The sequence below is a fragment of the Geotrypetes seraphini genome, chromosome 3, assembly GCF_902459505.1.
Source record: "Geotrypetes seraphini chromosome 3, aGeoSer1.1, whole genome shotgun sequence".
In the NCBI taxonomy this organism is placed as follows: Eukaryota; Metazoa; Chordata; class Amphibia; order Gymnophiona; family Dermophiidae; genus Geotrypetes; species Geotrypetes seraphini.
In genome coordinates, this window is record NC_047086.1 from 225,254,347 (window position 1) to 225,266,489 (window position 12,143).

Below are 12,143 nucleotides of genomic sequence, written 5' to 3' on the forward strand. Positions count from 1 at the left end.
AGGGAGAATCAAATGTTTCACGAGACTTCCTGGATGAAATTTATACGTTGTGACTTAGATGATGTAAAAGCAGGTATATGTGGCAAAAAGGTATCCAAAGTGACCATATAACCACTGCAGAGATAACGTAAAGACCCACACACACTTTCCCAGTGATCACTGGCCTCACACTGTCACAAATATCAGAATAAAAAAAGTACATACCTATCTCCGGAACATCAGCACCTGCTATAGGAAAGCCTAGTAGAGCTTGGGGGTGAGCTAGTGAACCATAGAGAGGAGGACTCAGGCACAAAAGCCACTCTAACCACTACATTCATGGTGGAAAATGTGAGGCCACCAAAACCCTGTTCTACCATATAGGTGCCACCTGCAGCCATAAGGGTTATTGGGGTTGTAGACAGGTGGGTATAGTGTGTTTTGAGGGGCTCACCATAATCTATAAGGGAATTCTGGTGAGATGTTTAAGTGGCACCCTTTTTGTGAAGTTCACAGCAGTGCCCTACTACTCTGTTGCCATGTCTGGGTGGCCAGTCCATCACAATAATGGCCCCTCCCATGTCCAAAAGGTCTTGTTTTGGGTGTTTGGGACTTGGATGAATTTTTGGTTGAAAATGTAGTATAAAGATAGATGTACTGGTGGTCTGGATGATCAATGGCCTCTGACGTCAGAGAAAGGGCGGGACCACCGGAAGAGGAAGCAGCGTAGACGCAGGGCTAAGAGAAGGGGCAGGACCGCCGGCAGAGGAAGCAGCAGGACGACGGTAGGTAGCTTCTACATGATGGGGGGAATGGGGAGGCTGTGGGAGTGGGAGCGGTCCTTCGGGGTGGGGGTGCAGGTGCAGGTACGTGTTCCAGCGCGAGCGGTCCGGGGTGGGGGTGCGTGTTCCAGCGCGAGCGGTCCTTCGGGGTGGGGGTGCGAGCGGTCCTGCGGGGGGGGGGTGAATCGGGGGGGGGGGGATCAGGCTTTCAGGGTGGGGACAGGATTTCAAGGGGGGACAGGACTTCCAGGGGGAGAGGAGAGTCGGGGCAGGCTAAAGGAGAGTCGGGCTGGCCAGAGGAGAGTCGGGGCGGGCTAAAGGAGAAGCGGGCAGCGACGGGAGTCGGGGCGGCATGCGCGGTATAGGGGTGTGCGCGGTATATAAAAATTTATTTACATAAATTACAGTTTCCCGCGTGCTATACCCGTCTGCGCATTTTACACAGGTGCGCGGTATATGAGTGAAAATACGGTAGATGTATCTTTTGATTACACCCCTCATAGTCTATCTGTTGTCATTTTCTGTATTTCTGTGTAAGCTTATTGGAAATGGACTGCAGACCTGCCAAGTTAACTTATTCTAGGAGTGAGTCTTTTTCAACAGCCCTGGTTTTTTAATTTATATCCCAAAGGGATGTAATATTTCTAATCCCATGGAAACCAATGATGTGTCCTATCAGATAAAACCGCTGCAACTTGGCAGCTCAGAGACTAAGGGCTCCTTTTACAAAGGCGCACTAGCAGTTTAACACGCGTAATACCGCGCGCTAAACCGCCGGCCGCACTAACCGCTACCGCCTCCTCTTGAGCTGGCGGTAATTTTTAGGCCAGCGCGTGATGAAGAGTCACGTGCGTTAACTACGCTAGTGCGGCTTAATAAAAGGAGCCCTAAGACTTTTTAAAATGTAATTATTTAATGAAACTGGAAAGGGACTTGCCACACAGCCACCTGCGAAGTGCTATACCCTTATAGACAAAGTGCTATACCCTTATAGATGCGGATCTAATGCCTCCTGCCTGCCCTTAGCTGTACCCTTCTCTTTTCATCTAGCTGCCCCCTGTGACTGGAATAAATTGCCCAAGTTTGTCCGCCAAGTCCCTACCCTTGTTTAAAAGCAGACTGAAAACACACCGTTTTGATATAGCCTTCAGTTCATAACCCTACTCCCCGCTGCCCTCCAACCCAGCCAGCTGATTAACCCTTCCCCTTAACCGTATCCATGACATCCTGTTTGTCTGTTTAGATTGTAAGCTCTTTCGAGCAGCGATTGTCTTCTATGTGACTCTGTACAGTGCTGTGTACGTCTGGTAGCACTATAGAAATAGTAGCATCTTTAGACAGAAATATTTGGGGTGGCACCAGGGGGGCAAGAAAGGTATGGGAGGGGGTAAGTCACAATGACATTTTTGCACATCATACTCTTCTCCCCCCCCCCCCCATACTTTTAAGTTAGCATTGTGTCATTCAACAAATTCTTCTCTATGGGAGTTGTCTGGTTTCTCTACAGGATTGGACAGAATTACTACATTACCGTGAAGGTCCAGTTCTATATTAAAAACTTCATATTCCCAAGCAATGGATGGAGCTGTATCTCTTCAAATTCACCATATAAAAAAAATATTCAAATTGTGATTATATCCTTATGAACAGCATACACTTCCAGCCTGTGTATTTACCCTTGTATAATGTCCACACACAGAGCAGCTTTTGAAGTGGATTTAATGCTTTTGCCTGGGTAAGTATTGGATAGTTGCTGGATAGTCAGGGCCACAGAAACTACAAGAAGAAAGTAGAGGATGCCGCTTTCTATGATGAGAGCTGGCCAGAGACCAATATGTTTACTTGGCAAATGTAATCAAACTCTTGGCCTTCAAGAACCTGTGATTCTAGTTTTGTGTCAATATGTGCTGTCTGTAGACTCGGGGCCTACTAAGCATTTTCTCCATGGATACAACATGAAAAAAAATCTCCAAATCTTTCGTACACCTGAATCTTGTTTGCTGAGAGGACAGGCCAGAACAATGGAGTTCTAATCCTCTCTCAAAGAAAATCAACAAAATAGATAAGCAAAAAGAAACCATAAATTAATTCAATTAATAAAGATGCAAATTTTCAGGCCTGCCACTATACAGTGGCATGAAGTCAGAGCCTTCATGGTATTCAGTGAAGGCTCTGACTGCCAGCTCTTCACTCCTTACTGCTGTGTGCTATTCACTCCTGGCTCCTCCTTCTAACCCAGTGGTCTCAAACTCGCGGCCCGTCAGGTACTATTTTGAGGCCCTCTGTATGTTTATCATATGTCTCTTTAGCTATAAATTACAATATTATTATTAAGACTTAGCCAAAAGGAAAGATTTATTGTTCAAATATATTTTATTGAGCTAAAAAAGGAAACACACAACAGTGCAGAGATAACAGCAAAACAAGCTCAAGGTATATCAAAAATCTCTAGCTTACAGTTATTCAACCCCCCAAGCTAGACTCCCCCTCCCCCGGTCCTCCTTCCAAATAAACACCCTGAATGTACAGTAGTAGTACCACAGAAAAGAGAACAGTATACATAAAATAAATGTCAGTAGAAAAAAGCATCAACAATTAAGCAAACGGCTATGCGCCAAAGGCGTCATAGTGTTCCAAAAGGGTTCCCAAGTGCACTGAAAAGAGTGCCCTGGGAGAGTGGAGAAGTCAGAAACATCTCGTCATTCCCATAGCAGAAGAGTAATCATTATGCACCGCCAAAGAGAGTAGTCCGGCGCATCATGATCAAGCCATTTATGCCGGATGCATTTCAATGCAAGAAGAATTGTCCATTTGAGAAAAGCTGCAGCCCCCCATTTACAGGGGAATAGTGGGGGACAGCTCCAAATAATACCAAGGGAGAATGACATATAGTTATATTCCAAATGTGCTCCACAAAGAAAAAAATAGCATCCCAAAAGGAGCGAATGCTGGGGCAAGTCCAAAACATATGTCCCAAACCTGCCTCAGACGTCTGGCATCGTGGACAGGCAGACAACTCCCTAAATCCAGAAAGGTGAGCCCTTTTAAGGGAGATGTACAATCGAAGGACAAATTTATAATGTTGTTCCCAAAAACTGTGTATTTACAATAAGTAGACCACCTGCGAACAGCTTGCAAAATCACATCACCAGATAAGTCCACCCCAAGGTCATGTGTCCAGGCATCCCATAAGCTAGAGTGATCGAACAAGGGGGACTCATTCTTCAAATGACGATGGTGAAACTTAAGGGGAACAGGGAGTTGAAAGCCAATAGTAAAGGCCGTAGATAACAACTCTTGACAGGAGGCCGTGAATTAGAGGATTAATATAATGTTGAATTTGCATATAGGCAAAAGTATCAGTAGACGGAATATCAAAATCAGTCCGTAACTGATTAAAGGACTTAATTCTCCCATCGTCATCCACCAATTGAAACATAATGAATGCCCCTTGTTTCCCATGTAGCAAAACTCACTCCATCAACCCCAGGAAGAAAGATATTGAAATGAATAGGCAGAAAAGAAGTGATAGTAGGGTTAATAGAATGAAACTTACAGACCCTGTACCATGCCTTGCGCAAAGAACGATGTAACACCTTACTAGTGAGAGGCTCAGAAGGAGAGGGGACAGAATGAAGGTATGCACTAAAATGCAGTCCAGAAACAAGAAAGTTCTAAAGAGGTATTAGTGAAAGCAGTGGAACCCCGAAAAAAGTCATTAATATGGCGCATACCGCAACTAATAGTCAGATAGTGGATATTCAGCAAACCCAGGCCGCCCTTGTACCATGGAGCCACCACCCGTTTGTAAGGAAGTCGGGCCCTCTTGCCCAACCATAGGAACTGTTAAACCATACGTTCCAGGCGACGTTCATCCCGTGAAGTCAAATTAAGAGGGAACACCTGAAAAACATACAGCCAAGACGGGACAATAAGCATGTTATATAAATGAACCCGGCCGAGAAGAGAAAACGGTAAACCCCTCCAAAGGTGCAATTTATTCTGAAGGGCCTGAAACAACAATTCCACATTAAGAGAGTACAAATGAGATAAATCAAACGGAATAAGTATCCCCAAATATTTTAAGTTCGAGTCCGCCCATCAAAGAGGAAATGTACCCCTCCATGCTGTGCGTACCTCAAGAGCAGAGGGTAAAGCGATGGATTTATCTAAGTTGAGAGAAAGATTGGAGTGAAACCCAAATTCTGAAATAAGGTCCAATGCCGTCGAAAGAGAGTCCTCTGGCCTAGTAAGAATCAAAAACATAACGTCAGCAAAGGCCAAAGTCTTCAATGTAATCTCAGCAACACTAAGACCGTGTACCGCATCAAACCCACGAAGAGTGCAAAGCAGAGGTTCCAAAGAAAGAATAAAGAGCAGGGGTGAGAGAGGGCAACCTTGACGCGTACCCCGAAGAATAGGAAAGGAATCTGTGCGTGTCCCATTAACCAATAAAGAGGCAAGCGGGTTAAAGAGAGCTAACTGCCTTCAGATAGAAGCCTCCCAGCCCAACATACTCAAGTGTCCGAAACAAAAAAGACCAGTGGACGCTAACGCTATCAAAGGCCTTGGAGGCATCCAAACTGATGAACAAAGCGGGAATACGATGATATTGACAATGTGACAGTGCAAAAAGGACCTTATGGACGTTACAGACGGATTGGCGACCACGAACGAAGCCCACTTGGTCCTCATGAATAAGCTCAGTGAGATGAGGGGCAAGACAATCAGCTAAAATATGAGAAAGAAGCTTAAGATCAACGTTAATCAAAGATATAGGACAATAAGAGCTAGGGACGTTAGCTTCTTTGCCAGGTTTCAACAATAGTGTTATAAGTGCCTCATTAGCATAGCGAGGAAAAGAGCCTTGAGCGATAGCTGTATTGAAATAAGTCAGCAAGGGACCGCAAAGACAAGATGAAAGAATACGATAAAAATCTCCCGAGAAACCATCTGGGCCTGGGGCTTTACTAGAACGCAGAGCTTTAATAGCAGATTCTAATTCCGCTGCCCGAAAGGGACTGTTGAGAGAAGAAATGACATCTTCAGGAAGGTGCGGAAGCCCTGAGGACTGAAGATAGTCCCCCAACAAGGTCAAAGAAGCATCCTCAGGAGCACCATAGAGCTGTTGAAAGAAATCGAGGAGCACTCCAGAGACATCCAACGTACTAGTAACCTGGCCCCCACCAGAAGTACAAAGAGTCAAAATCGGTTTCCGACTGGTTTCAGTATGTACTAATCGTGCCATAAGGCGCCCTGGCTTATTACCAAAACGATGAAGGCGGTGTTTATAATAGGCCGACCATTTCTGGAAACGAGAGTGAAGAAGAGAATTAAGAGCCTCTTGAGTGGACAAATAACCCTCCCGAGTTTCCATTGATGGGGCTGAGTGAAAGAACCGTTGGCAATACGTAAGGCCCGTTCCAAGGTGATTATTTCCTTATGGATACGCTTGTTTCTCGCACACAAAAAATAAATATGTCCCCGAATCACTGTTTTAGCAGCCTCCCAAAACAACACTGGATCATCCACATGAGAAGCATTATTGGTGGAATAGTCATCCCACTGAGTCTGTAAAAAGTTCTGAAATTCAACATCATGAGCTAGATAGAACGGAAACTGCCAAAAAGGCAAGCAAAAGTAGGCAGCATCCAAATGGACATCTATCCATATAGGCGTATGATCCGAAATATTCAAAGGACCAATTTCCACCGAAACTACAGAAGGAAATACTGTTGAAGACAGAAAGATATGATCAATACGAGACTAAGTGTTATGAGCCCGGGAAAGGTGAGTATAGTCCCGAACCTCAGGATGGAGCAGGCACCAAGGATCCATCACCGAAAGAGTATCACAAAAATCAGAAAGAAGACGGCCTCTGGCTCCCAAGGAAGTAGAAGAGGTACCTGACTTATCAGATGCGGGGTCCATGACTAAATTAAAGTCACCCAAAAGAAGAAGCAGATCCCCTGAATAGCGAGAGCAAAGCTGCATTAACTTCTGTAGGAAAGCAGATTCCGAAGAGTTGGGGCAATAAACCACCAAAAGAAGGTAGCGCTGGTCACCAAGAGTAAGATGTAAAAGAAGATAGCGACCATCAACAGCTTTATCAAGGATCTGAACACCAAACGGGGAAGACTTACGGATTAACACAGCTATACCACCATGATGGCCTGAAGAGGAAGAGAAATAGACCTCCCCCACCCAGGAGCGACGCAATTTAAGATGTTCCGCATCCATCAAACGAGTCTCTTGTAAACATGCAATGTCCGAATGCTAATACTGCAAAGCCATTAAGATTTTAGATCGCTTAACCGGTGAGGTGATGCCCCCTACGTTCCAGGATGTAAGTCTAAAAGGAGTGGTCATCAAAGAAAGTCAGAAGATATTAGTGAGAAGACATACAGAAAAGGACAGAACAGTAACTCCCAGGAGCCCAGCCTCCCCCCCAAGGCATTAGTGCAAGATACAATGCAAAATCCATGAAACATAGCAAAAACAGTACAATATTCCAAAAAATGAACAGAAAAATTGAAGGAGGACTGCCCCCCCACCCAACATCCCATCCCACAAATCTAACTCCCACCCACACAAAACCCCTCCCACCACAACCCAATCCCTTCCAAACCCATCACCCCCAAAAACCCCTGCACAAAAACTCAACCCACTCCACTAATGCAGAGACACACCCTCCCCCACCCATCCAAAGAAACACTCAAAGGAAGTGGAAAGAATATCTACAAGCCCTAATAACCACAAACACCTGAACTCAAATATACCAGTCACCCAGCCCATGGAACCAAAATACTGAAAGAAACAGAGAATGAAAACCAAAGGTCCTCCAACCTCAACCACCACCCCATTCATACAACAAAACCCCCCACACAAGCCGAGCAAAAAGACCAAAACAAATATAGAAAGTCAGGATACCTAAAAAGGCTTCCAGAAAAAGTAACAAACATGAAATTCAAAATGGAAAGATCAGCATAGGGAGACTGATCGCAGGAGTGCTAGAGGAAAAGCCCAAGGGCTGAGGAGACCCGTCTCACACAGTCCATGAAAAAATACAAGAAAAGAACACTCCAGTTCCACCACACACTCCACACACAATTCACACATGGCTACCCATCATCCCACCCAAAACCCCTCAGCAAACATACAAGCATACCTTACCATACAACCAAATAGGGAGTCCTGACACAACCCACTCACAAAAGGAAATAAGACACAGCTTCCAAGAGCGAGCCTCAGCAAACTAACAAACAGGCGCTAAGTAACCCCAGCAACACAGCAGTTCAGGGTCACAGTGCAGCCGAGGTGCTCGGTTCAGCAAATAGAGAATCCACAAAGGCCTGAGCTGATTCAACGGAGTCATATGTCCTCCACCCGGTGCCCGTCCAGATCTTTAATAGCACCGGGTATAATAGCATAAAGCGATGCTTTTTGGCTGAGAGTGTAGAACACAGGGGAGAAAAAAGCCTTCATCGCTCCTGAAAAATCCAAATAGGTTCCCCATCAAATGTTAAAGTATTCCGCCGCTGCTTATACTGGCGCATCAGTTCCGCCTTATGAGCATAGTGATGTATCTTCAGTATGGCCACTCGAGCCCATGTGTGGTCCTCACGTGGTCTACCCAAACGGTGCGCTCACTCCAATGTCAGCGATCCCATATCCTCGGGCAGCGGGAATTCCTTCCGAAACCAAGATTCCACCCGAGAGAGAACTCCCGAATCAGACACCGTTTCATGGAGGCCCACTAGCTGTAGGTTATCCCTCCGGGAACAGTTCTCGAGATAGTCGAGTTTGTCCGTTTGACGTTTCACTTGTTCCCGAAGTGAAACCAGTTCCGCCGAGGAAGAAGCATGGGCGTCTTCAACCGTGGAGACCCTGTTTTCCAGGTCTCCAGTGTGCCGCGTGGTATCAGCAAGCAAATTCTCCAGAGTGGTGAGCTGTCCCGAAAGCTGGTCAAAATGAGCATCTAATGCTCATACCACCGATGCGGAGAGAGTTTCAATATGTTCAGCAGTAAGCTGTAGCGCAGGGCCTGACTCCACGGTCACCATCTTGGTGTCCGGTTTTGTTGAACGCGCGACCTTCTCTTTGTCAGACCTGGTGGCTCTCCCACTCATCGTCGGCGGGCTAACAGGGTGGACAATCTTGTCCATACACCACCTCTACTGCGAGTGCTTGAAGCAGTAAAGATTGAAGCAATATTAGGGTAAAAAAGGACCCAAGGCCCTGGAGCACAAGTCAGTCACGTCCTTCCCGGCTCAGCACATCACGTGATATCCCCAAAGGAAAGATTTATAAACTATAAGAACATAAGAAGTTGCCTTCACCGGGATCAGACCAGAGGTCCATCGCGCCCAGCGGTCCGCACCCGCGGCGGCCCATCAGGTCCATGACCTGTCAAGTGTTCCCTGCCCTAAAAAACCTATCCTTACTTCTATCCCTCAATCCCCTTTTCCTTCAGGAATTTATCCAAACCTTATTTGAATCCCTGTAGTGTCTTCTGCCCCACCACAACCTCCGGGAGTGCGTTCCATGTGTCCACCACTCTTTGGGTGAAGAAGAACTTCCTGGCATTGGTTCTAAACCTATCCCCTTTCAGTTTCTCTGAGTGCCCCCTTGTACTTGTTGTTCCCCACAGTCTGAAGAATCTGTCCCTGTCTACCTTATCTATGCCTTTCAGGATCTTGAAAGTTTGTATCATGTCTCCTCTAAGTCTCCTCTTTTCCAGGGAGAACAGCCCCAGGTGTTCTAGCCTGTCGGCATACGAAAGGTTTTCCATACCTCTTACCATTTTCGTCGCTCTTCTCTGGACCCCATCAAGCAATGCTATGTCCTTCTTGAGGTACGGCGACCAATACTGGACACAGTACTCCAGATGTGGGCGCACCATTGCACGGTACAGTGGCATGATGACTTCCTTTGTCCTGGTCGTGATACCCTTCTTGATGATACCCAGCATTCTGTTTGCTTTCTTTGAGGCTGTCGCGCATTGTGCTGATGCTTTCATTGTTGTATCCACCAGCACACCCAGGTCTCTTTCAAGGGTACTTACATCTAGCAATGTTCCCCCCATTGTATAGCTGAACATCGGGTTCTTTTTCCCAACATGCATGACCTTGCATTTCTCTATATTAAAACACATCTGCCACTTTTTGGCCCACTCTTCCAGCTTCGTTAGGTCCCTTTGCAGGTTTTCACAGTCTTCCGTGGTTCTAACCCTGCTGCAGAGTTTGGTGTCATCTGCAAATTTGATAACCTCACATTTCGTCCCTGTTTCCAGATCGTCTATAAATATATTGAACAGGAGTGGTCCCAACACCGACCCCTGCGGAACTCCGCTCGTGACCCGTTGCCAGTCTGAGTATTTGCCCTTCACTCCAACCCTCTGTTTTCTGCCCGCCAACCAGTGTATAATCCATCGGTATACATCCCCCTCCACTCCGTGGTTCCACAGCTTCTTAAGCAGCCGTTCGTGGGGTACCTTGTCGAAAGCTTTTTGGAAGTCGAGGTAAATTATGTCTACGGGTTCCCCTTTGTCTATCTGGCTGTTTATTCCCTCAAAGAAATGTAGTAAGTTTGTGAGGCAAGACCTTCCCTTGCAGAAGCCATGTTGGCTCTCCCTCAGCTGCCCATTTTTTTCCATGTGCTCGCAGATGCTGTCCTTAATAAGTGCTTCCATCATCTTACCCAGAACCGAAGTCAAGCTCACCGGCCTGTAGTTTCCTGGGTCTCCTCTTGATCCTTTCTTAAAGATAGGCATGACATTTGCTATTTTCCAGTCCTCCGGGATCTCCCCAGTTTTCAATGATAGATTACATATTTGCCGGAGTGTTTACGCTATTTCCTTTCTCAGTTCTTTTAGTACCCTTGGGTGGATTCCATCCGGGCCCAGTGATTTGTCGCTTTTTAATCTATCTATCTGTCGTAGGATGTCCTCATGGCTTACTTCTATTCGCTCCAGCTTTTCATCTAGATCCCCACTTATAATCTCCTCAGGTTCTGGTACATTGGATGTGTCCTCGCTCGTGAAGACCGACGAGAAAAACTTGTTTAACCTGTCTGCTACCTCTTTTTCCTCTCTTACCACTCCCTTTCTGTTTCCATCATCCAACGGTCCCACTTCCTCATGCAAAATTGTAATTTCTTTAATAAGATATTAACTATTTTTTTCTGAGGCCCTCCAAGTACCTATAAATCTAAAATGTGGCCCTGCAAAGGGTTTGAGTTTGAGACCACTGTTCTAACCTGACTGCAGGCTGCTCACGCTATGCTCCTCATCTGTGCCTGCCTATGCAGTCCTCAGCATTGTGCAATCAGGGATTCCTTATAAACACAGAATCCTCTGGCTGCTGAAGACTGACCAATCTCAGGCTAGCACTGCATGAGCTCCTCCTCTGTAGCATCCTGCAGTACTGGAGCATGTTCTGCCATCGGGAATTCAGTGCCTTGAGTGAGTCCTGTAGGCATTTTGTTTTTGCCTTGTCTTAATTTGATTGGTTGGGTTGGCAGAACTTCTGAGCATGCCCAACCAATCAAGTTAAAACAAAACAAAACAAAAAAACCCCGCACAGGATTCACTCAAGGCACTGAATCCCATATGGCCTCAATCTGTATGATCACCTAGGCAGGGTACCAACCTGTATATTAAATTAGCATTCTGAGAATGTAGTGGACATCAGCAAAGAAATTAAATGGCTGGAATCTTTGAGGGACCAGTATGCTGTTCGTGAAACTTACAAGTTGGTGGAGAAGCACAAGGCTCTCTTCCTGAGAACAAGTGGAGATGAGCAGGAAGCAGAGGAAGAAATGAAGCACAAATAGTACAAGAGTAAAAATTTTTTACCCTGTCTGTTAGAAGTTAATCGATGCTATTTATCTCATCGCTTTCAGTTTCTGTTAACTTCTAGCACAAGTATTAGTATCATGCAGGGTTTTCAAACCACTTTAGTTTTTAGCAGTGGCACACCAAGGAGGGGGGGGGCGGTCCACTCTGGGTGCAACCATTAACGGGGTACGCAGTTGGCACACTGGGACCTCCTGCTCTTCTCCACCTCTACTGCTTTTCCAAACCAAGCGGGGCATAGCTCAGTGGTAGAGCATTTGACTGCAGATCAAAAGGTCCCTGGTTCAAATCCAGGTGCCCCTTGCACACAAATGAGTTGTCCTTTATCCATATCCTCTGGGAACCACAACCCTTTAAATTAGTGGGGAGAGTGTGGCACAGTGGTTAAAACTACAGCTTCAGTACCCTGAGGTTGTGGGTTCAAACCTACGCTGCACCTTGTGACCCTGGGCAAGTCACTTAATCCCCTCATTGCCCCTGGGTACATTAGATACCAGGACAGACAGGGAAAAATGCTCAAGTATTTG

General features: G+C 46.0%; 1 non-coding gene across 1 annotated transcript; it reads left to right on the plus strand.

The window, feature by feature from the left end:
* Positions 1 to 11,847: 11,847 nt before the first annotated feature.
* Positions 11,848 to 11,919, plus strand: TRNAC-GCA. The gene has a single exon. It is a non-coding gene; the product is annotated as a tRNA-Cys (tRNA).
* The last annotated feature ends 224 nt before the right edge of the window (positions 11,920 to 12,143 follow it).